Consider the following 27,608-nt stretch of genomic DNA (forward strand, 5'->3'; position numbering starts at 1 on the left):
GATGGACATAGCAGCCATAAGGAACTGAAAGTGATTCAATATGCGAGGGATCACAGTATTCACTCTTTAGTACTTCTCCACGTACCATTCATAAGACTCAACCTATGGACAGGTGTTTTATGAAACCGTTTCAAGACACTTACAATGAGGCATGTTCACCATGGATGTGCTGGAGTAAAGATAACCGGATACGATGTAGCGCAACTTGTTTCAGAAGCATACCGAAATGTGTATCACATGGACATTGCTCTCAATTGATTCCGTACACCGGAATATATTCACTGAACCCACAGATATTCATACACACAGACTATCTGTCCTTAAACGTTCACGACTATCTAATCGAAGCTTGGCACTTCGTGTGTAGAGGATTGGGCACGTCTATCCTCACCAGAACAAACGTCAGTAGATCAGACTGGTCTTCAGGATAAAAGGCCTCCCAACATTCTTGATGCAGTCCATGTGGATCCTTAATCTCAACAAGAGGATTAGCCAGAGTTGCCGCTATAAGACGCATGACGGTTTGGAGGATTCTGCTCAATAAGGCGTTCCATCCTTATCATGTTCATCTGCATAAAAACTCCGAAAACAAGATGTCCATAACCTTCTGGAGTTTTGTCAGTGGATGAGCGACAGGAACCCATGTTTTCATCAGACCATACTATGGACGGATAACCTTCAAGAGTAATTCAGGTCAATATACACAACTGGTCCAGCGACAATCCTCATTCAGTACCTGAAATTGACAATAGGATCCCAAATAATTGGTCCATATCTCTTCGAAGTACTTTAACAGGGGTAGGATACGCTTATTGTTTGTCAGATGTTCTATGTGAGCTCTTGGAAGACGTCCCACTAGCCACTCGTGAAAAGCCGTGGCTACAAGAAGATGGTTGCTCTACTCATTTTGCAAGAGTTGCCGGACATACGGTCGCTCATTTATTCCCAAACAGATGGATCAGAATAATAGGCCCAGTTTTCTGACCAGTTCGTTCTCTGGACATGTCTACTCTCGATGTTTCTTTTGGAGACGTGTCAAGGATCTGGTTTAGCAAGAGCGTCCTACTACGAGAGAAGAAATGGTAGTGAGGATCAGTAATGTCTGATATTGACTAAGTGCAAATGAAGTGTTAAGACCAGTCAATAATATCCTGGTACGCATGCGGACGTACAACACAGGTGCTGGACAAGCCTTTGAATATTTACTGTGAGTTGTTTGGACGACATTTTGGTCAGAATGGTCAGAACTTGCAGTTCACGTTATTTTATTTATTATATTTAATTCGCTTATTTGTAACTGCCAACAAAAATTGCTGCGCGTGTTGCAAATTAGAACTAAATGAAACACTGAACTGCTGAGCAAGACTGTACTATTCATAAAAATAGAAACTTTACATGTTACGTTTCGACCTTCTAACCAAGATCCTCAACAGACATATACTAAATATGTATACAGTGCAACAATACTGGCATAATTGTCACAAAAACTTATCTGCTCCCTCATTGGTTGGAACAAATAGCCAATCAACAAGGCGCGTTGAAGACAGCCTAAGCCAATCATAGACGCCCAAATCTATGACGACTCGATCGATAGGTTGCGTTATGTAAGATAGATAGATGTAACGTAACCTTGTGATCACATTAACTTCCGTAACTGGGATTGACTTTCAATGATACTTTGCTGATACATTAAGTGCCTTAATACCGTAGTCCAGTTCGAAGATGGGTGTCGTGAGTACAAATGGTAGCTCTCCTCCTCACCATATAGACGTAGCAATGATCATGGAGCTAAAAAGAGGGAACAAACTCCACTCGCAAGCTTTTGCACAATCGAACACAAACAAAAGCACGTTTAATTGCTGCACCATGCGCAGTTTTTGAGATCTAGCATGAAACATACCCAAACATTTAATTTTTTCCGGGCTACGACCAACGTCGGGCACATGCTTTCTTCAAGTTTTTGCCATGTGCTCACTTTTTCTTCCATGTAATATCAGTCATTATTTGTTTGCAATAGTTTATTCACATACAGAATTACTTTGTGGCTTCAGTAGCAATTGTTTAGTACTTTGCCCTTCTGAGATATTACGCAATAAAATGGCATCAAAATCACAAACTTCAACTTTTGGACCCCCATAAATCTTCGGTGCGAATAGTATCATAGCTGTTGATCATTTTGTAGACATTTTACATGCAATAGTATTCATCCCAAGACTTATGAACCCCTCCTCACTTTATGCCATTCCAAAGTACAGCGTCTTTAAAAGTGTAATTTTCCGTACTTTTTCTGGTGATTTCATGTATTGGTATGCAACCCTGCTTATTCAATTAGAAGCAATACTATATATTCTCCGTGTACCTCAATCTCTCCTGTAAACATTCGTTTTTGTTTGATATTCGTCTGCTTCGTACGTCCTGAGCAATTGTTTTCATAAACGCTTGCAAATGCAAAAATTGGCACTCCACCGACAACAAAGATGGCCGCCCTTAAGGAACTCTTGTAAATACGACAACATGAATAGTGTTGACTTCCTCATACCAGTAACTGCCGGTGGATTGTAGTTTCGGGTGTTGCAGTAATAACGATCGGAGACAGAAGATATAAAGTGGACTCATTGACTAATCAGTATAACTTTAGATGCAAATGCTATGTGACATGTGAGTAGTATTGGCCCCACCCTAACGCACTCTTGATTATCCAATTTGGGGGCCACCATGGACCATAGTGAATGAATGAGGGATGCTTTGGCCCGGGATTGCGTCACCTATTAAAGTTTTGCTTATGCTTATTCAGGGGCCATGCACACTGGTGCGAATGAGTCAGATAGTAGTAGGGGCCCCGTTATGCCCGAATGACTCATCCTCACTCTCTTTTACGTCAGAGGTCAAAGGTCAACGACCTTGGCCCGGGGTCAATGACCTAGGGGTACTTAGGACAACCCCTCTAAATTTTGGCATGGGTACCTTGGCCCACCCTCTAAATTTTGGCATGGGTACCTATGCCCACCCCCTAAATTTTGACAGGGGTACCTAGGACCACCCCCCTTAAATTTTGGAAATTGCCAAACCTAAAAATTTGGTATGGTATCCTAGGATCACACTATGTAACTCTATCAGCATTGGGTGTCTATGTCGTTCCCTTTTATGAGTAAAAAGTTGCCAAAAATTCAAATTTCGGGGGTTTTGACCTAATTTATCCTCTTTGATGAGGTGTTATTACCTTACATAGTTATATGGGCGTATACACGGATTCATTCCCTTTCAAAGACATGGGTATATTAATGCATCCCTTGAAAAATTTGGAAGGGGTACCTTGGCCCACCCCTCAAATTTTGGAAATTGACCAATTTAAACATTGGGTATTATAGTACAGGACCCTAGTATGTATTATGATAAATTTGGGTGGTCCATCTCATTCCCTTTTAGGGGTACAAAATTGCCAAAAATATAAACGTAAGCAATACGTTGTACCACGTGTTTGGTTTTCGACCTAATTTATCTCCTTGGATGAGGTCCTATTACCTTATATAGTTATATGGTCATGTATAGGGGGTCCATTACCTATCATAAGACATCGGTACATTTGTGCACCCTGGGAGGGTTACCTTGGCCCACCCCTTTAATTTTGGAAATTGACCAATTTAAACATTTGGTATTATAGTATAGGACACTAATATGGATCACTATAAATTTGGTTGGTTCACCTCGTTACCTTTTAGGGGTACAAAATTGCCAAATTTTAGTACAACCACATGTTTGGTTTTTGGCCAAATTTATCCCCCTTTAATGAGGTTCTATTACCTTATATGGTTAAATGGTCATGTATAGGTGTCCATTCCCTTTCGTAAGACATAGGTATATTGATGCACCCATTAACATTTTTGGAAAGGACACCTTGGCCCAGCCCTTAAATTGTAGAAATTGCCAAATTTAAACTTTGGTATCATAATATTGGACCCTAATATATATCACTATAAATTTGGGTGGACCATCTCGTTCCCTTTTAGAGGTACAAAAATTGCCAAAATATAAACGTAAGCAATACGTTGTACCACGTGTTTGGTTTTTGGTCCATTTTATCCCCTTTGATGAGATCCTATTACCTTATATGATTACAGGGGTCCATTTCTTATCATAAAACATGGGTATATTGTTGCACCCTTCTTAAAATTTAGCAAGGGGTACACTGAAATTGTCCAATTTAAGCATAGTACAGGACCTCAATATGTTTCGGTGGTCCTATTGCCAAATTGTTTAGTACAACCACGTGTTCGGTTATTGACTCAATTTATCCTCTTTGATAAGGTTATAAGGTATGGACGGGTATCCTCTTTCAATTTGGTAGGACCCTTCGGGTGTAGTACGGTCACGTGATCGATGATTTGTTTTTGATACGCGACGAGGTCCCTATTTAATGTTCTCTAGGCATTAGGTGGAAACTTTGAACAACTTTCATGGCATTTAAAACTTTTTCAACTTTCAAACTAAAAAATCAAACCAAAATTTTCAAAACAGAAATTGAAACGAAAGCTTTTAAACAAAAACCTTCAAGCTAAAAAATTTTCAAAACAAAAATTTGAAACGAAAAATTTTGAAAAATTTTCAAACAAAAATTTCAGACGAAAAATTTTGAAACGAAAAATTTTCAAACAAAAATTTTGAAATGAAAAATTTTCAAACTAAATAATTTTCAAAAGAAAAATTTGAAGCAAGATTTTTGAAACGAAAAAAATTTCAAACTAAAAATTTGAAAAAATTTGAAAAAAAAATTCTAACCAAAAGTTTGAAACAAAAAATTTTCAAACAAAATTTTTGAAACAAAAATTTCAAAAGAAATTTTGGAACGAGAAATTTTTCAAATAGAATTTAAATCAAACAGTGATCAGCTTTCACGGTTAACCGTTAAACTTTATCCGGTTTTTAACTATTCGATTAACAAATAAACGGTTTTCAACTATTCGATTAACAAATAAACGGTTTTTCAACTATTGGATAAACAGATGAACGGATTTTCCGAACGAATGAAAGATTTTCAGCCTCAAGATGGACCACATTTGATTATTATTGATGACCATATGCGAGAAGTGAATAGTGATATTGTTGATATGTTCACAAAAGGATCGCATCATCGAAATATTAGTGTGATTTTTATAACACAAAATGTATTTCATAAAAGTAAAGCAAATAGAACTATGAATTTAAATTGTTCGTATTTGGTGTTGTTTAAAAATCCACGTGACAGGTCACAAATCAAGCATATGAGTTATCAAATCATGCCTGAGCATCCACTGTTTCTACAAAAAAGTTATGCAGACGCAACAAGAAATCCACATGGCTATTTACTGATGGATCTTAAACAAGATACACCCGATGAAATGCGATTTCGTACAAATATTTTTCCCGACGATTTGCATCATTATGTTTACGTACCAACAAAACATGTTTAAATTATTGTGCATGTGAAAAGAATGACTTAGTCTGTCACGATATCTCCTACAGTGAAACACGCTGATCTGCTACGTGCTCTGCACAAAGCTAAACCAAGATTGCGTAAAGCTATTATTGTCAATGCAGACGCGTCATTAATTCATAGTATTTGTGAATGTTGTTATAATGTCTTAAAAGGCAATGTTCCACTGACAAGTGCGCAGCAGTCAAGATTAAAGCGTTACAAGAACACGCTCCGCTATCTCGTAGACAATACAAAATCATTGGATAAAAAGAAGAAACATTTAGCCGTACAACAAGGAGGATTCTTACCTGCATTACTTGCACCTATTGTAGGAAGTGTGTTATCCAGTATTTTGTTTAAACAATAAACATCATGGAACATAGCAAGAAGATGGTTTTAGTGCCACCAGAAATGCTTCAACGAATGCATGCATCATCATCCCGTGTGAGTGAAAATCGAGAATGTAATCAGGATCGTGAAATGCAATCTATATGGAATACATCGTATCCAAGTGATGAAGAAAAATGGAGTCAGTACAATAGAATATTACAGAAATATCTTTATGTGGTACGTAAACAAGAAGAACCAATACCACTTACAATTACCTCAATGAAACCTGATGGTGACGTCCCGAATTTTGACGATAGCACGAAACAAGAAATTTTAGCCGCAATACCACAAATGTATCGTAAGAAAGCCGAACTACTATTCCGTCGTTTAAAACAAGATGACGCAATTACGTGGGATCATAAAGGAACAGTGTACATCAACGATAATAAACTACATGTATCCAATATTGTAGATTTAAAGTGCGATGTGACTCAACCGAGGAAACATTCTAATCCTCAAGGCTGGGAATTGTTTTGCAACTACCTTGCATCGTCAAACACACCTCAAGAATTGATTGGTAATCCACGAAGATTAAACTATATTGTCAAGCATAATAGTACAACAGCATCTGAAGGATCTGCACCACCAAAACCGGCACCTGAATTATTTTCTTCTGGAGAAGAAGAAGATGATGATGATGTTTTAGAAGTCCGACCAAAAAGAAAGCGTATCATTCCACAATGGTCAACGTACAAACCATGAACAAAAAGTTGAAATCCATTTACTACAATCCAGCACACCCTGCATCATTTTCTACTGCAAAGAAATTATGGCAAGCCACAGGAAAATCTATACCTTTAGCCAAAATAAAACTTTGGTTAAACAAACAACCTACCTACACGTTACATCGTCCTGTACGTCGTCGTTTCCGTAGAGATTTTTATCTTGTCAACAATATTGATGATCAATGGGAATGTGATTTAAATGATTTACAATCACTTCAAAACTATAATGACAATTACCGCTATATTCTTACAGTGATTGATGTGTTTAGTCGGTACGGATGGGCTGTACCACTAAAATCAAAAAGTGGCGAGGATATAGTGAATGCATTTGAAATGATTTTCCAGGACAGGAAACCAATTGTGCTACGTAGTGATCAAGGAACTGAATTTACCAACAAGACAGTACAAAAGTTTCTCAGGAAACACAACGTGCTACATGTTACAACAAAGGATCCAGATATTAAAGCCAGCATCGCAGAAAGATTTAATCAGACATTGAAACATCGTATGTGGAAATACTTTACCAAATATCAAACATACAATTACATCAAAGTATTGCCTTTACTTGTAAAAGCATACAATGAAAGTCGGCATTCCAGTATTAAAATGGCACCTGCAAACGTTTCTCAAGATAATTTACTGGAGGTGTGGCATAACTTATACGACAAAAAGCTACAACGTTCAAACCAAGATACGGATTTATCTGTTGGTGATACTGTTCGTATAACTAAAACAAAACGTATCTTTGACAAGGGTTACCTTGAGAACTGGACTTGGGAAATATTTTGAGTAAAAGCTATTGTACCAAGAAACCCACCAGTGTATCGACTAGAGGATTTAAATCATCAACTCATCGATGGTGCTTTCTACAGAGAAGAATTACAACCAGTACCGCTGCCTTCGACGTTCCTCATCGACAAAATATTACGTACAAGAACAAAAGGTAACAGAAAGGAGTATCTCGTCCAGTGGAAAGGATATCCTTCCTCATTCAATTCGTGGATCCCTGCAACTTCATTGAAGAAGAAGAATGGAACCTGATCATGATTTTTACGTTACACTTCCCAGTAATAGTTCCATGGATTATTTTCCAGAAAATACATTGACTTCATATATTACGAAATTACAACGACGTGTAGAGTTTCGCCAGAAATGGGATGTGGCAATTGTAGAGATTCATTATCCACATTATTTGCTGAACATTAACAGTAAAAACAATAAAATATATTACAAATCATCAAGTAGTAGTGATCAGGAACCGTGGAAGTTTGTAGCGATTCCTGTACACTATTATAACAATATACGGGATCCTATTCATGCAATTAATATACATCATAAATAAACCAATTTATTTATATCGCATGACGCAACTAATAATATATGCCTCATAAGACATCCCAATAAGGAAATCCATACTTCTGTACAAATCTCACCAAGTGTTAGTTTAATGCTTGGATTTGAACCGAAAAGTGATTTTAAACATATGGAAAAGGGATAATATACACCGGATGTACGATTAGGTTTACCATCACAAATGTACGTCTATTGTGACATTATTGAATCTGTCATTGTTGGAGATACAATGGTACCCTTGCTACGAATTGTCAACATGAATCCTGTGAATCATACTTTTGGAAGTTATGCAGTACAAATCTTTAATCCTGCACATTATGTTCCGGTGGAAAAATGAATTTTGAGCAAATACAAATCGATATAAGGGATAGCACAGGTCATCGTATGCCATTCACCTTTGGAACGGTGTGTACAAAACTACATTTCCGCCGTCGTCGTCATGACTGATCCGTATTTGCAATACTACCAAAAACAAGCTTTGTCCGGTATCGGCAACGTCTATGTGTCTACGACATGGCATTGGAAGTTTCCTTGGTGGCTTATTCCGTTCAGTGTTACCACTTGTGAAGCAAGGAGCTAAAACTGTGGGAAAAGAATTATTAAAATCAGGTGCCAATATGATTAATGATGTTGTGATCTCGAATCAACCGCTGGAAGAATCGTTTCATCAACGTATGCAAGAGGCAAAATCAAATTTACAAGAAAAAGCTAAAAATAAGTTGAAAACTATGCTGGGAAGTGGATATCATTAACGAAAATGGGATGACTGCTCTCAGTTTGAGGTTGATCTTCCAACGATCAACAACGCCATCAATCCTACGAAGAGACGTAAATTATCACATAAGAAGAAGAGATCATTGGCATCGTCACCAGATATTTTTGATTAATTCAACGATGGCTTTCTTACATCATCAATCCTGTGAATGTGTAAAAAGTGAATTGGACATTTTTTCAACGTTACCCACGCAAACCAGTGTTCTGGACAATCGTATTATTGGCTACAAACCAATTAGTTCAATAGCTGAAAATTCACCAATAGAATTTGTAGTGAGTGGTAGCAGTAATGAATATATTGATTTGCCACAAACCTTATTGTACATCCAAGCACAAATTGTGAAACCAGATGGTTCCTCCTTCACCGAAACGGATAAAGCAATTTCACCTGTCAATGATTTTCTAAATGCTATGCTTAGTGAAGTACAAATCTACTTGAACAATAAACTGATTTCATTTCCGTCACATAATCATCCATATCGTTCGTACCTGGAAAAACTGCTCAATTATAGTGATGGAGCTAAAAATACACATTTACAATCAGCAATGTGGTTTCAAGATACGGCTGGTCATATGAACGCAACCACCAGAGATAACAAAGGATTTCAACAACGCTATGAACTGACAAAACAAAGTATGAAATTCGATATGATTGGACATCTTCATTGTGACATTTTTAATCAAGATAAATTTTTAATTCATGGAGTGGAATTACGTGTGAAACTTATTCCTGCAAAACCAAACTTTTGTCTCATGCCAGTGAAAGTGGTGTCAATGCAAAAATCAATATTATAGATGCATCGTTGCAGGTGAAAAAAGTCAGCATTAGCCCTAGTGTCAAATTGGCACACAATAAAATTTTACAATCTACACCGGCAAAAATATCCTCTGACAAGGGTTCAAGTGAAATCATTTACCATCCCGGAGGATATACAATCCAAAACTATTGATAACCTGTTTATGGGAACATTGCCAAATCGTATTATTGTAGGATTTACATCGAATGAAGCATCCAGTGGAACTATTACCAGCAATCCATTTGAATTTCAACATCTAAACATTATTTTTTTTACATTGTACGTGGATGGAAAAGCTGTACCTTCAAAACCATTGCAACCCCACTTTGAAGAAAATCTCTTCATTTCATCGTACCACACATTGTTCTCAGGTTCTGGCATACATTTTACCAATACTGGAAATACAATTTCAAGAGTCGACTACAAGAATGGATATACACTGTTTGTATTTGACCTAACTCCCGATTCTTCTGCTGGAGATTGTCACTATTGGAGTTTACAACGACATGGAGCCATCCGATTGGAAGTTCATTTCCAAGAGAAATTAGCAGCACCTGCAAACTGTATTGTGTATGGAGAGTTTTCCTCACTCCTAGAGATCGACCACCAGCGCAACATTATCCTGGACTTTTAAATTACAAGGTACGTATACGTTATGTATCATTTCCATTCACGATGTTGAATACATTACAATTAGCTAGTGCTTTAAACGGTAGTCCATTATTCAGAAATCATTTTACCGGGGTATATGCAAGCGATGAGTTGCCCTCACGGATTTCTCTTCCTCTGGCAATCATTCTAAATACAGATCCATCTACAAAACTAGGAAGCCATTGGATAGCAATTTATATTGATAATCGTGGTGTTGGAGAATATTTTGACAGCTATGGCCTTCCTCCTTATGTACCACAACATGTTGCATTCTTAAAACTTCATTGTATGTACTACAAATATAATAATAGCCAAATGCAAAGTCTTGGTTCATCCGTATGTGGCTATTATGCTTATTTTTATTTGTGCTGCAAAGCCCAAGGAAAATCTCTGCGTGAAATTCAATACTTGTTCACAACAATACCCACGGTTAATGATCGTAGACTGCTGCAATATACCTTCCAGGTAATTTTATCATATTTATCATTGAAAGTGTATTTGTTTAATCATCATCTATTTCTATACTAATCATCTTTTTCCTCGTTCTTTTTACAGAATTCACAATACGAAGCTTTGCAAACGGGTGCTATGCTGCAAAACATGGAAACAAATCATCACAGTCAAGAAGAGGAGGCGGTCTAATGAAGAAACCCAGCTCAATATACAAACATTGTCAATAAGAAAGAAAAAGAAGAAACCAGAAAAATGAATAAAATACAATTTATGCTTATTTATGTGTTTTTATTGTCCATTCCATATACAACGTTATCAGATTCTCCTAAAGAACTGTGCGATATAAGACGAGAACCCTGGGCAAAGTTTCCACCTAATTCCTAGGGAACATTGACCAGGGACCTCGTCGCGTATCAAAACCAAACCATCGATCACGTGACCGCACTACACCCGAAGGGCCTACCAAATTGAAGGGGGATACCCGCCCATACCTTATAACCTTATCAAAGAGGATAAATTGAGTCAATAACCGAACACGTGGTTGTACTAAACAATTTGGCAATAGAACCACCGAAACAATAGGACCCCCGGAGGTCCTGTACTATGCTTAAATTGGACAATTTCAGTGTACCCCTTGCTAAATTTTAAGAAAGGTGCAACAATATACCCATGTCTTATGATAGGAAATGGACCCCTGTAATCATATAAGGTAATAGGATCTCATCAAAGGGGATAAAATGGACCAAAAACCAAACACGTGGTACAACGTATTGCTTACGTTTATATTTTGGCAATTTTTGTACCCCTAAAAGGGAACGAGATGGTCCACCCAAATTTATAGTGATATATATTAGGGTCCAATACTATGATACCAAAGTTTAAATTTGGCAATTTCTACAATTTAAGGGGTGGACCAAGGTACCCCTCCCAGGGTGCACAAATGTACCTATGTCTTATGGTAGGTAATGGACCCCTATACATGACCATATAACTATATAAGGTAATAGGACCTCATCCAAGGAGATAAATTAGGTCGAAAACCAAACAGGTGGTACAACGTATTGCTTACGTTTATATTTTTGGCAATTTTGTACCCCTAAAAGGGAATGAGGTGGACCACCCAAATTTATAATAATACATACTAGGGTCCTGTACTATAATACCCAATGTTTAAATTGGTCAATTTCCAAAATTTGAGCGGTGGGCCAAGGTACCCCTTCCAAATTTTTCAAGGGATGCATTAATATACCCATGTCTTTGAAAGGGAATGAATCCGTGTATACGCCTATATAACTATGTAAGGTAATAACACCTCATCAAAGGGGATAAATTAGGTCAAAACCCGCGAAATTTGAATTTTTGGCCACTTTTTACTCATAAAAGGGAACGACATAGACACCCAATACTGATAGAGGTACATACTGTGGTCCTAGGATACCATACCAAATTTTTAGATTTGGCAATTTCCAAAATTTAAGGGGGGTGGTCCTAGGTACCCCTGTCAAAATTTAGGGGGTGGGCCAAGGTGGGCCTAGATCATTGACCCCGGGCCAAAGTCGTTGACCTTTGACCTATGACGTAAAAGAGAGTGAGGATGAGTCATTCGGGTATAACGGGGCCCCTACTACTCAGAGGTACCTTGGCCCGGCTATGACGTCATTGAATTGGGAATTTTGGATCAGAGGTCATGATGATTCTATAAAATTAATAAAAAATATGGTATTGACGGTTGATTACGTTATGATTTAGTACAGGTTTATGAAAGCTTTTTATTTTTCGTTCCCTTTTATGTCATAAAATTTGGAGATTTGATCCCATGGACTAACACTGGTGCAAATGAAATCTTTAGTTTTACGTCCCACGATTATGTCGGTTACGCTAAAGGAATGAAAGTATGGGTAAAAATTGGAGTATTTCGAGCATAATGTTGCCCACCACAAAACTACTTTTGCGGGGATTGAACCAGGGACCCCATACAGCAGAGATGAATGCTCTACCACTGAGCCACCACGTCCCTACTGGTACGAATGAAGTAAAATATTTGGTTCGAGCTAATGTGTTTGTTTGACGTCTGGGTGACCCTATTTCACTTTTGATTATACAATTTCGTACCCCCCCCCCACATGGACCATAGCATTAATGTGAATGAGTCAGAAGTAGTTTGGCCCGGGATTGCATTACCTATTAAAATTTTGCTTATGTTTACTCAGGGGGCAGGGATCACTCAGGAGACATATGATCACCTTGATCCACGTGACGAGAGGGACCACGTTCCCTTTGATGTGTATAAAAATACCTTTTTTTAACTAATCCTATTATCTTTCACGGGACATTTTCGTTATATAATAGAGTACAATGGTTTACTTTTTAAATTTGGGAGTCATCGTTCCCTTTGATGAGTATTGATTTTGGAGCCTTATTACGTTATACGGAGACGTATTTAAAATTATTCCCTTAAATTTGATAAGTACTTTGTGATCCATTTGTTCCGCTTCAGGGTTGAACATGGATACCTTGGAATCATCCCGAGTTCGATTCTTGGTGCTAGTTTCAGGAAATGTTGAGTTTAGCGTCCCCAGCGAAAACGATGGTGATGAGAAATGATAGGACGAAATAGGGAAAAACATGAACTTACTTGCCTGAGGATTGAAGCAGGGACCTCACACATTAGAGACAAGCGCTAAGCGACCGTGCCCCATTGAGAAATTTTAGTTTTTTGATTACTATGCAATGGTCCCGAGTTTGATTCTTGGTGTTAGTTTCAGGAAATGTTGAGTGTAACGTCCCCTTGAAACGATGATGAGAAATGATAGGACGAAACAGGTGGAAACATGAACTTACTTGCTTGCGGATTGAAGCAGAGACCTCACACATCAAAAATAAGCGCTGAGCCACCATGCCGCCTTCGGTGGTAGCAATTTCAAGTATGAAAAGAACATGGACGGGTTATGTTACATTACATAATTCGTTGTGAGCAGTTTTCACACTAGATTTACGTTTCATATCGAAAGATAGAAGGTTTGTGTTGTCATCTTTTTTACTTTGTGTACGACTTTGATCTTGAAGGAAACCTTGCTGACTCAGTGCTAAGCAGTTTCGTAACGAAAACCGATTTTTGTTTTGTACGCAAATTTTTTTTCTGAAACAATTTTGTTTGTACATAAAAACTTTTCTGAAACAGTTTTTGTTTTGTACACATAAAACTTTCTGAAACCAATTTTGTTTCGTACAGAAAAACATTTTCTGAAACAGAATTTTATTTTGTACACAAAAAATTTTCTGAATCAGTTTTCTGTTTCGTACACAAAAAAATTTCTGAAACAATTTTATTTTGTACACAATTTTTTTTATTTCGTACACGAAAAAAATTCTGAAAGAAAAATTTAGTTTGATTTTTTTTCCGTAAAACATTTTTAGAAATTTTATTTTACCGGTAAACTGATTCAGAAAAAAGAAATTGAAATCGCAGTACATGAAAAGAATTTGATTTTAGGATGTGAAATAAAACACAGAATTACTTTTTTTCATATTTCTGTACATTTATTTTTAGCATGTGAAATAGAATACAGAATATCTTTTTCTCCATCTTTGTGTGCATTTATTTTTCTTCAAAGAAAGACGTGTCCGTGATGGGTACAAATTCTGTAAAGAGAAAATAAAACATATGAATATACATGGTAATATTTATTTTGTTTTCTGAGAAAGAAGAAAACAGATTATTAACATCGAACAAGAACATAAACTAACTGATCAAGAGAGAGTGAGGTGAGAAAAAAACAATGTGCCGTACCTGAATTCCTATTTCTTTTTTTTCCACTGGTTTCTGCAAGGTGATGTCATCTGAGTTTGTCTCCGTTCGTGCATCGTTGAAGCATGTCCCGTGTTGCGGTTGATTCTTTGTCCTTCTTTGGGAGGTGATGTTAATGGGATTAGGGAAAAATAACTGTTATTCTGTTCTGGCTTTTTTATACCCATAGGGCAATGTCTCGAATGCGTCTGGTATTAATCGGCGTTTTTTATAGTTGAAACTGTACTTCTTCTCTTCAGGTTTTGCGACAAACTGATGATCATGTGTTCTGTAAATTTTGTGTGGCGTGCTAATGGAGATTTTTTCACTGGATTGATTAACGATCATTTGCTCCAGACTATTGAAATTTAACTTTTGACTTGCTGTATAATTGAGTGTAAATCCACGAATTTTGCATACGTAACTGGTTGATTTCGTGTCGGGGTTGTAGATTTCTAAAGCGTATTGTTTTGGGCCACCAGACACGAATTTTTTAATGTATGCTTTTGGTCCAATTGATCCCAGTTGATTTGACATTGAACCAAGAAATACTTCTGGTTCTATTGTGGGCTCTGATAGTCGCTGCGTGAATATCACGGAATCTGTATCGAAATATAGTACTCTTTCTTGCAGCAATTCTAAATATTTGTAGAGTTTCAGACGAGCTTGACATGTTGTAAATGCTCCAAGGGTAACATTAGCATTGTTATTTTGTACTGGAACATCATCTCCATACTGCCAATAAAGGTATAACAACGAATCATTAACAGGTAAAATTTGGTTGACTTCTATGTCTGGAGCAGTTAATTTTTGATACAATTCTTTGGGGTCATTAATGATGGTCATTTGGCTGAAATTGTCTCTTATAGCGAGTCGTCCCCAGAAGGCATTCAAACAGAGTTTTGCAAGACTACGACGTGCTGAATTTGTCATTATATTTGCTGCATCCAAAGCTATGCCTTCAGTTGTTGTACCATTTGAATATACTGCTGCTTTTCTTCTTCGGTGACGCAATTGGCAAGCCAACCAGAAGCTTCCAGCTTAGATTTCAAAAATGTGTTAATGTATTCGCTGAATAATCCGCCAGTCTTGGTTTCAGGATCATATACGGTGATGTAATCCCAAATTTCGTAAAGTTCAATGACTTGATACCCAAATTCAATGCCTTTTTAAATTTCATAGAACACCCACGTTCCTCTTAGACTTCGTTCACTGTCGGTATGTGTACATTCAGAATCTTGATTTAATGCTGTGGCACAGGCAGCACAAAGCGGAAACAACAACTTCTTATTTGAGCGAAATGGAAGTACTGGATGAAACACATTTCTGCTAGGCAAAATCTTTAACTTGACTAATCCGTTGACATCTTGAATGGCGGGCATTTCTGGATTCCCCTGTAGATATATTCGTGGGTGCCCTATTGGATACCGTTCACATTTATTCATATAAAGATCCAGGGAAACGATATCCAAAAATTTTATTTCTTCGCCTTCATTTTCATGTGCGACGTGATACAATTTAATGGCATTAACACGACCACCATAGAAGCTGTCTCTTGGATTTAATGGGTTTTATTAGTATAAGAATGTGTGCTTAAAGAAGAGGCCAATGCTGGATTGGATTTTAACACATGACGAAATTCACATTCCCACATTTCATGTACTTTATATCCCATGGATTGTAATAATTTCATTTTACGCTGTGTTCTCTCGTAGCGATAGTTCATCGTTCCTTCGGAGTTCTCATAAATGGGCTGATCACGGCCTGTAGGGACGCATAGAGTACAGGCATGGATTTTGCTGCCTTGAAACTCATACACGTGTTCCTCTTCAGTGTCGGGATCTTTGTAGTAGCCGTCCAGATGAAAACCAGCAACATAAACTTCTTTTCCTCTTGCCGCATGTAGAATTTGCTGGCCCTCTTTTTCTTCCATGTAGGCAAACCGCAGCAAAGCAATCCGTAACTGATTATTCCTGTGACGGTATTCTCGTGCAGGAAGAATGCTAATAGTATTGGGTTTTAAGAAATTTCGTCGAAATACTAGATTGCACGCACTCGCCAAAGTGATAGCCTCCAGGAAAGGATTGACGGGGGTTTCTTGTTCAAAAGTGGTCATAAAAGATATACAAGCCATTCGAAGTACGTTGACGTCCTGGACAATATAGTTCACCAATTCTTCTTGGAAAATAAACGTATCGTTCTGGTGTTCGTTATACCATGTCATGAATTCCTCTCGTTCATCCACTTTCATTTCATCTGCACCATAATAATGGATGTCTGGTAATTTTCCTACATACGCTTGATTTGCAGCAGTATTAAAAAAGTGTGGAAAAAATTTTTTTTGGTCGCTGGTAAATGAAATGCCTTGGATAATTTACTTAAAGCCATTGGCATGAAATTTAAGGAGTCAATAAACGATAAGTGATTCACTTTTATGCTTAAAATTTTTGTTCCGTTCAAGATCAAAGTAGGTTTCAATTCATGTTCTTCCACTAAAGATTTAAGAATAAAATGACCATGATATCCCTTAGAGTTATGTGCCAAAGATACAATAAGTTTGATGTTGGGTCGTGTTTAACGTAGATACGCAAGAAAGGCATTGATCGGATCATCTTGAAAAATATGTTCCTGCTGTCCACAAACTTCACACGGATGATGTATATCTTCATCTTGAACTCAGTTGTAATATACTTGTTGGGCCACCAGTAAATTGGGCTTATGGATGAACGTTTCTTCATAAAAGAAAGTATCCTGTGTGGCTTCGATATCATAGAAGACAATCATAGCCTTCTTGGCATGTAACACTGATGGAACTCCAGGTTTTAATTGAGTCGTATCAGGCTTCATGGTGGGTAGACATAACGTGTTTACGACACATATTACAAAAATAATCTGTACAATGATGTTCTCTCTCCCCTGTATGGACAAACGAATAAATGCGTAGACATTTGGCACACTGTTTCACCATCTTGCATATTGGCTGGCACTTATGATATGGTACAGTCAGATGTTTGGTAAAGCATGTTTCACCATAAAATTCACGATTGCATTCTGGACATTGCTTCTCCGTATTGGTCTTACTGCATGGCGGTTTCTGCAAGCATTTCTCACACATGGCCGAACAGTTCTTGACGTGTCTATTAAGATGATCATATTTTTTGTGACATGCAGCACAATAGTACTTAGTATAAAAAACAGACGTTAATGATGTGATGATGTCATAATGTGAATTGATGCACATTAAATTGATTGGAGTTTTGTCTTCGCCACCCGGCCCTTCATACAAAATATCCTCTCCGGGAAAGCTGGTGTATACGATATGTTTATAATCCATCAAGTAGCGTTGCAATTGTCGCAATTCTTCCACGGATCCCCCATGGTCTAAATTCACTGAGGATCGAGACAAAATTTCATGTACATTAGGGAGAACAACACACTTTCTCTGGTCCTGATATTGCCTGTACAATTTCTTGTTTGTATCTTTATATTTTTTTAGGCCAATAGCAAACAAAATCGCATATGCCAAACATTTCTTGTCGGTGTTTTTCACTCGTAAAATGTCAGTCTTGCGTTTTAGTAACTCGTCGTTTGATAAAAGACCTCCACGCATTCTTCCAAAATCACGGGGCACATCCACATCATGAAAATGTACAATGAACGGTTCGTTCATGAGAAAACTATCGTTACTTTGAAGGACGCGATCAAAGGAAGCCCATAAAGTTTCCAGTGTCAGATTACTTGCACGACGAAAAGATAAATAAAACGGCTTGTTCTTCTCATCATAAGATAAAATCGATAATCCAACCATCGATAATTCGTCGACATTTTCCAATAAATAATCCAACATCCGTTGAAAGGAGGCCTGAATCCACTCAACAATAGAGGTGTCACTGGTCGGAGCATTGATTTGAATTTCCAGCATTCTTCCTTCGAGATTAAAACGGCGATAATGTCTATTGATTTCTCGCAAGACAGTAAAGCCAGAAGTAGCCATATTCAAATAGGAAGAAAAGGTAAGGTAAAACAAAAAAGGTGGAAAAGAAAACAAATATCTAAACGAGAGAGAGAAAAAAAGCACGAATTAAAAATTGATTTCAGAGATCGCTAACATGTTTAACGGTATCAGAATGATTATACGATCAATCCTAAGAGAATTATCATATCTCAAATAGTTCTACTGTTAAAACTTTTTATTGTCGTCATACTGGAAATCAAACCCGGGACCAACATCAACATGTAAGTGACCTAAGTTTCTGTAGTGATAAAAAGAATGAATGAAATTGTTTCTAACTGTCCTGAGAGAATCATTGTAGTAAGCATTTTCCCCCCTGACACTGAACTTTAAAACGTATGACGAACATGAAACTAAAACAAAATATCATGCGCTTGCTTTTCTCGAGCTAAGATAAGGAAGACTCGAATTCGATTCTCGGCGAGAGATCAGATCCCACCTTAAACTGAAGATCCACGTCTCACTGTTAAACTTTTTCTCGGGGAACAAATTCGTGCGTAGTTTTTTGAAAAACTAAAATTTTGTATACGTTAATGGTAACTTTCAGAAACTGAGATAAGTGGTTAGCGTTACGCACCTCTGGCCCGGGTTCAACACCCAGTATGCTCTCAGATTCAACATTAAGCTGTATTCCTAGCCCCCACTACTGAAGGGACGCTAAACCAAACTCAACAAATTTCTCGCGCTTACTTCTAATGTGTGGGATTCCTGATTCGATCCCCGGTCAAGTTAGTGAGGGTACTCCCACTAATTCTTCCATTTGCTAAATATTTCATGCTAAATTAAAACAGTGATAACAATGTTATCCTCATGTGTAATACATTTTAAAAGCACTCCATTCATATAGAGTAACGCGGTTGATACTTACCTCAAATTCGAGGAACGGAGTAAAGTCACGCTGACACAAAAGGTACACCTTCGTTCATTCACGATCTTCGTGGAAGTAGGACTTGAAAAATGAAATTAAGAATTTTATTTAGGTCTGAAACGTATTCAACTATAAATTGACATCACTATCAGCCAATCAGAAACGAGCAAATGAATAAATGGCATCACGGAGAACCAATGAAAACACAGCTTTCATCATGTATCATAAGCCGAAATGTGATGTAAGAAAACAATCTGATTGGTTGTGACATTATTCACGTTTTTCTCCTTACACATAAATCGTTACGACATCTAGTATCGCAATTTTGATTGTGACATCATACCGTTGACTCGTTAGCTTCTTACGACATTCAAATTAACACATCTAAAATTTGATTCATTTTTCTTAAACTTGATTGAAAAATGTAATACTCATCCATATGTTACGAAACTCTCTTTGACATGATTATAAAGTTGATCTTTAAAAGAACGTCAACTGAGAAAAAATGCTGATATAGTATAAGCAGATTCTGCAATTTCACAATAACAAACTTCTATGCGTAACAACGAGCAGAAATGTGTAATATAACATAATCTGTTTAAATCTGCTCGTCTTCATTTCATACGCAAACTGCTCACACAGAAAATTAAAAACTTCTCAATGGGACATGGTGACTCAGAGCTTATTTCTGATGTATCAGGCTTCTGCTTCCATCCTCAGCCACGTAAGTTTATAATGTTTTCTCATTTTATCATTTCCCATCACCATTCTTTCAAGGGGATGTTAAGCTCAACATTTCCTGAAACTAACACCAAGAATCAAACTCGGGACCATTGCATAGTAATCAACAAACTAAGATTTCTCAATGGAGCACGGTGGCTTAGCGCTTGTCTCTAATGTTTGAGGTCCCTGCTTCAATCCTCAGGCAAGTAAGTTCATGTTTTTCCCTATTTCGTCCTATCATTTCTCATCACCATCGTTTTCGCTGGGGACGTTAAACTCAACATTTACCAAACTAGCACCAAGAATCGAACTCGGGACGATTCCAAGGTATCCATGTTCACCCCTGAAGCGGAACAAATGGATCACAAAGTACATATCAAATTCGTCCCTCTACTCTATGCGTCCCTACAGGCCGTGATCAGCCCATTTATGAGAACTCCGAAGAAACTATGAACTATCGCTACGAGAGAACACAGCGTAAAATGAAATTATTACGATCCATGGGATATAAAGTACATGAAATGTGGGAATGTGAATTTCGTCATGTGTTAAAATCCAATCCAGCATTGGCCTCTTCTTTAAGCACACATTCTTATACTAATAAAACACCATTAAAACCAAGAGACAGCTTCTATGGTGGCCGTGTTAATGCCATTAAATTGTATCACGTCGCAAATGAAAATGAAGGCGAAGAAATAAATTTTTGGATATCGTTTCCCTGTATCCTTAAGCGAATAAATGTGGACGGTATCCAATAGGGCACCCACGAATATATCTACAGGGAGATCCAGAAATGCCCGCCATTCAAGATGTCAACGAATTAGTCAAGTTAAAGATTTTGCCTAGGAGAAATGTGTTTCATCCAGTACTTCCATTTCGCTCAAATAAGAAGTTGTTGTTTCCACTTTGTGCTGCCTGTGCCACAGCATTAAATCAAGATTCTGAATATAAACATACCAACAGTGAACGAAGTCTAACAGAAACGTGGGTGTCCTATGAAATTCAAAAAAGTATTGAAATTGGGTATCAAGTCATTGAAATTTACGAAATTTGGGATTACGACATCACCGTATATGATCCTGAAACCAAGACTGGCGGATTATTCAGCGAATACAGTAACACATTTTTGAAATCTAATATAGAAGCTTCTGGTTGGCCTGCCAATTGCGTCACCGAAGCAGAAAAGCAGCAGTATATTCAAATGGTACAACAACGTGAAGGCATAACTTTAGATGCAGCAAATATAATGACAAATTCAGCACGTCGTAGTCTTGCAAAACTCTGTTTGAATGCCTTTCTGGGGATGACTCGCTGTAAGAGATAATTTCAGCCAAACGACAATCATTAATGACCCCAAAGAACTCTATCAAAAATTAACTGCTCCAGACATAGAAGTCAACCAAATTTTACCTGTTAATGATTCGTTGTTATACCTTTATTGGCAGTATAAAGATGATGTTCCAGTACAAAATAACAATGCTAATGTTATCCTTGGAGCATTTACAACGTGTCAAGCTCGTCTGGAACTCTACAAATATTTAGAATTGCTGCAAGAAAGAGTACTATATTTCGATACAGATTCCGTGATATTCAAGCAGCGACCATCAGAGCCCACAATAGAACCAGAAGTATTTCTTGGTTCAATGTCAAATGCACTGGAATCAATTGGACCAAAAGCATACATTAAAAATGTCATGTCTGGTGGCCCAAAACAATACGCTTTAGAAATCTACAATCCCGACGCGAAATCAACCAGTTATGTATGCAAAATTCGTGGATTTACACTCAATTATACAGCAAGTCAAAAGTTAAATTTCAATAGTCTGGAGCAAATGATCGTTAATCAATCCAGTGAAAAAAATCTCCATTAGCACGCCATACAAAATTTACAGAACCCACGATCATCAGCTTGTCACAAAACCTGAAGAAAAGAAGTACAGTTTCAACTATAAAAAACGCCGATTAATACCAGACACATACGAGACATTGCCCTATGGGTATAAAAAAGCCAGAACAGAATAACAGTTATTTTTTCCCTAATCCCACCAACATCACCTCCCAAAGATGGACAAAGAATCAACCGCAACACGGGACATGCTTCAACGATGCACGAACGGAGACAAACTCAGATAGCATCACCTTGAGAAACCATTGGAGAAAAAAGAAATAAGAATTCATTTACGTCATATTTGCTTTTCTTTTTCTCACCTCACTCTCTCTTGATCAGTTAGTTTATGTTCTTGTTCGATGTTAATAATCTGTTTTCTTCTTTCTCAGAAAACAAAATAAATATTACCATGTATATTCATATGTTTTATTTTCTCTTTACAGAATTTGTACCCATCACGGACACGTCTTTCTTTGAAGAAAAATAAATGCACACAAAGATGGAGAAAAAGATATTCTGTATTCTATTTCACATGCTAAAAATAAATGTACAGAAATATGAAAAAAAGTAATTCTGTGTTTTATTTCACATCCTAAAATCAAATTCTTTTCATGTACTGCGATTTCAATTTCTTTTTTCTTAATCAGTTTACCGGTAAAATAAAATTTTAAAAAATGTTTTACGGAAAAAATCAAACTAAATTTTTGTTTCAGAACTTTTTTTCGTTTACGAAACAAAAAATGTTGTGTACAAAATAAAATTCTGTTTCAGAAAAATTTTTGTGTACGAAACAAAATTGGTTTCAGAAAGTTTTTTGTGTACAAAACAAAAACTGTTTCCGAAAATTTTTTATGTAGGCCTACAAACAAAATTCTGTTTCAGAAAAAAATTTTGCGTACAAAACAAAAATCAGTTTTCGTCACGAAACTGCTCCGACTAAATGAATCGATTCATTCTGATAGTGTTGGCAACACTGGAAAATCTCGCTAAGTATCGCTCAGGCACTGAGTTACAGCGAACACAACTAGATTCGAACCAACAACCCTAAACGTCTGATTCACCTCTAAATACAACCAACTAAACAATAAGATTATGTTTATACGTTTTAATGCCAATGCTTAGCACTGAGTCAGCAAGGTTTCCTTCAGGGTCAAAGTCGTACACGAAGTAAAAAAGATGACAACACAGACCTTCTATCTTTCGATATGAAACGTAAACCTAGTGTGAAAACTGCTCACACCGAATTATGTAATGTAACATAACCTGTCCATGTTCTTTTCGTACGTGAAATTGCTCGCACCGAAGGTGGCATGGTTGCTCAGCGCTTATTTATGATGTGTGAGGTCTCTGCTTCAATCCGCAAGCAGGTAAGTTCATGTTTCCACCTGTTTCGTCCTATCATTTCTCATAATCGTTTCAAGAGGACGTTAAACTCAACATTTAATGAAACTAACACCAAGAATCAAACTCGGGACCATTGCATAGTAATCAACAAACTAAAATTTCTCAATGGGGCACGGTCGCTTAGCGCTTGTCTCTAATGTGTGAGGTTCGTGCTTCAATCCTCAGGCAAGTAAGTTCATGTTTTTCCCTATTTCGTCCTATCATTTCTCATCACCATTGTTTTCGCTGGGGACGTTAAACTCAACATTTCCTAAACTAGCACCAAAAATCGAACTCGGAACGATTCCAAGGTATCCATGTTCACCCCTGAAGCGGAATAAATGGATCACAATGTACTTATCAAATTCAAGGGAATAATTTTAAATACGAGGGGGGAGTTGTGCTGCAGGGTGGAGGTAGAGTGGGGAACCCATTGTTGTACCAATTGTCCGTTACGATCACGTCACCTGCGTCAGTGTGCGAAGTTGTGTCGCTGTGAGTGCATCGGTTCGCTCTTGACAGTTTGTTTAGTAAACTAACTTTTTCCAGTTCGGCGAAAACGTGATGGCAGATTATCGAGGCGGCTGTGAAATTTAGTTTCCTGTTGAGGAAATCGGCCGTGAAAACTACTGTAATGCTGAAGACTGCTTAAGGGGTGCTGCCCTAAGTAAAACCAGAGTATACGAGTGGTTTGCACGTTTTAAAAATGGAGAACTGTCAATTGAAGACCAACACGGTTAAGAACGCCCCTGAACGGCAAGAGCTGACGAAAACGTCGAAAAAAACAATGCCCTTGTTCGTGAAGACCGTCGCCGAACCATTAATCAACTCTGTGAGATGTCTGAAATATCGTGGAGTTCAATTCAGAGGATTTTATCAGAAGATTTGCACATGAGGAGGGTTGCAGCCAAATTTGTCCCTCGCCTTCTCACAGACGAGCAAAAGGAGCGTCGACTTGAGGCATGTCTTGAACTGCAAAATCAGCTCAAAGAGGACCCTGACATTTTTTGCCAAGGTGATTACTGATGATGTATCGTGGTGCTATGGCTATGACACCGAATCAAAGCAGCAATCAAGTCAGTGGAGGAGGTTTTGCTAATGTGGAGGAGGTAAAACAAAAATCGCTGGAGGTCATAAAGAAGATCCCGATAAGTGATTTTCAAAACTGTTTTGAACAATGGAAGGATCGTTTGCAGAAATGCGTTGCGGTCCATGGACAAAACTTTGAAGGTGATGAAAATTTGGTGTAAAGATATTGAGAAATAAAGAAGTTACGACGAATTTCCCGTTTTTTTGGGTCCCCCCTCGTACGTTTCCATATAACGTAATAAGGCTCCAAAATCAATACTCATCAAAGGGAACGATGACTCCCAAATTTAAAAGATAAAACATTGTACTCTATTTTATATAACGAAAATGTCCCGTGAAAGATAATAAATAAGTTAAAAAATAATATTTTTATACTCATCAAAGGGAACGAGGTCCCTCTCGTCACGTGGATCAAGGTGATCATATGTGTCCTGAGTGATCCCTGCCCCCTGAGTAAACAAGCAAAAATTTTAATAGGTAATGCAATCCCGGGCCAAACTACCTCTGACTCATACACATTAATGCTATGGTCCATGTGGGGGTCCCAAATTGTTTTGTGGTGGGCAACATTATGCTCGAAATACTCCAATTTTCACCCATACTTTCATTCCTTTAGCCTAACCTACATAATCGTGGGACGTAAAACTAAAGATTTCATTTACACCAGTGTTAGTCCATGGGGTAACAATCTCCAAATTTTATGCCATAAAAGGGAACGAAAAATAAAAAGCATTCTTACACCTGTACTAATTCATAACGTAATCAATCATCAATACCATATTTTTTATTAATTTTATAGAATCATCATGACCTCTAATTCAAAATTCCCAATTCAAAGACGTCATGGCCGGGCCAAGGTACCTCTGACTCATTCGCACCAGTGTGCATGGCCTCTGAATAAGCATAAGCAAAATTTCAATAGGTGACGTAATCCCGGGCCAAAGCATCCCTCATTCATTCACTATGGTCCATGGTGGCCCCCAAATTGGATAATCAAGAGTGCGGTAGGGTGGGACCAATACTACTCATGTGAAATTAAATAAATTTCTGATTTAAAAAATGAAAATTAGTGCAGAACATTTTATCCGATTAGTCACTTTATTTAATTAGTAAGTTCATTCTTCTCTCTTCGATTAGAGCAAATCTCCCTAATACATGCTGGCTGAACTCTGATATTCTTATTGTCAGGTCTTTTTCGATGGAAAGGCTAACCAATGGTGATAACCTTTCTTGGGACATTCAATTCCTTGAAAGTATCAATTCTTTTTGATGTGGAGATAAACGTTTTTCTTCTGCTGACGCCATAGGTACAATTAATATTAATTTCAGAAGCTTGGTAGATTCACTAAATATTTTTTCGAGATTATTGCGAACAATTCATTCTAGCAAACTAATTCCCTGACAGTGATCCGAATTCCTCTTCAGCGTAAAGAGTTCGTATCAGAGATCAGTGTTATAAAAAATGTAAATTGAACACACTTTATTCACAGTTTATTTAGGAAAATTTAAAATAAATTGTGGAAATGTATCTAGTACAAACAACATTACTGCCATAAGAGGTCCTGTAAATGTAAACCGGATTTTTTTGAACATTCTCCTGAATTGCCCTTTGCCTGTTTTGTCTAAGCCTTAATTGCAAGTGTTTCCTCAGTTGAAAGCTCGCCAATTTTTTTGGACGTTATTTACAGAAGTCATGGTATACAATTCATTCAGAATTTGTAGGTTATTTACAGAATTGAAGAACATACAATAAAATTAAATTTAAACTAATAACCAAAACAGCTCATACAAAAAGGTACTTAGGTCTATATATGAATTGTGAATGTCACATTTTCATACATCAAAACACACATATGTGCGTAAAAGAAAAAAAACTACATTCCAAATTTCTGTCTTGGTAATTACGCAATGCACGATGAAGTCAATATACTTCCACGTGATGTGAAACAATACATATCAATGTCTACGTTCTGGAAAGCAAACTTTGGAACCCACCAGACAAGGAAGCCGATCCTGGGGGGCCGGGGAGCAATATTTATGAATATACAATATTTGGCATAATTTGAGTGCAATTTATCTTCAAATCCTCATAAGCTTTTGCACCTTAACGTCCTCTCCCAAATTTACAGAGAAATCGGCGCCCTTGCCACCAAATGTAAGATCAGTATGTAACAGAACCCAAAAATCAAAGAACGTCAAAACAAAAAGCATTCCCAGTTCTGCACCCAGAAATGTTAGCTGGGAGAGGGTCCAAAGTATTTGAGAGAGGTAAAATACTCTACACAATATCGAACCTGTCTTATACTGCACCTTAAAATATGATAAGTAATTCTTGTTTATTGCCACCCATATTTTTTAGAAAAAATGACAGAACGATTATTTTTGTAAGAAAAGAAAGAGTACATGATAAGGAGTAAAATAAAATATTTAGCCAACATCGATCATTTCTCTGTTAAACAAGTATAGTTTGTTAGGAAAGTCTACAAATGTTAGTCAAGTTTTGAAATTTTTGGAAGATCCGAACCCGGTGGACTCCCCTCGTGGCTACGCCATTGCCAACTAGTCCCAGATTCAATGTGGCGTTCCTCATCATACAGTTTCATGTGGAAATTATCAAGAGTAAAAAATATACTTATTTTATAAAAGAAATATGTATATGCTAAAATACTATCCACAGATGGAGGGGGATTCTACATATTGAATTATTAATATTGGGTTGACAAATTACTGTAGAAGAAGTCTTCATTATCTATATAAGCTAAGAATTAATTCGTAAATGCGGGGCTACTTTCATTTTCTTTCTTATTTTGTAATTCTTCAATCACTTTTTTTAGTAGTCATTATATTGATTTGCTTCAGTATAGTCTCGTGATTTAAAAATATGAATGCATAAAAACAAATCCCATTTGTTAATTGCTAGTGAAATAAAATTCAGAAATCTTATTTATCGCGAAAAACCTTCTGGTTCACTGGAAACCATGCTGTGTTGCAGGAGCACTGCAACGACCAGAGCCTTTAACTTCAGAAATAAAGAAAAGGATATTTAACATTCGCTCCAATTGACGCCCTGAAGGAATCTGGTCGTTGTATGCTCGCTGCAACACAATATAAATTAGAGACTCTGACGGATTATTTTTCGCTTTTTAAAACAGATTAACGGAACGAACAGTTACAGAAGTAAAAAATATGTTATTTAAAGTATGTATGGGGGTATTAGAAAGTATTTTTTCTTTACTATTGCTAATAATATTTTTTCTAGAAAC

The 27,608-nt window shown here is 37.2% G+C and overlaps 1 protein-coding gene across 2 annotated transcripts in view; it reads left to right on the top strand.

Annotated features, from left to right (window-relative positions):
* Positions 1-27,608, top strand: part of LOC145681961 (uncharacterized) — a 252,925-nt gene that overhangs the window by 224,099 nt on the left and 1,218 nt on the right. The window lies entirely within an intron of this gene.

The sequence above is a fragment of the Thermobia domestica genome, chromosome 3 (genome assembly GCF_964235325.1).
Source record: "Thermobia domestica chromosome 3, izTheDome1.hap1.1, whole genome shotgun sequence".
NCBI lineage: Eukaryota > Metazoa > Arthropoda > Insecta > Zygentoma > Lepismatidae > Thermobia > Thermobia domestica.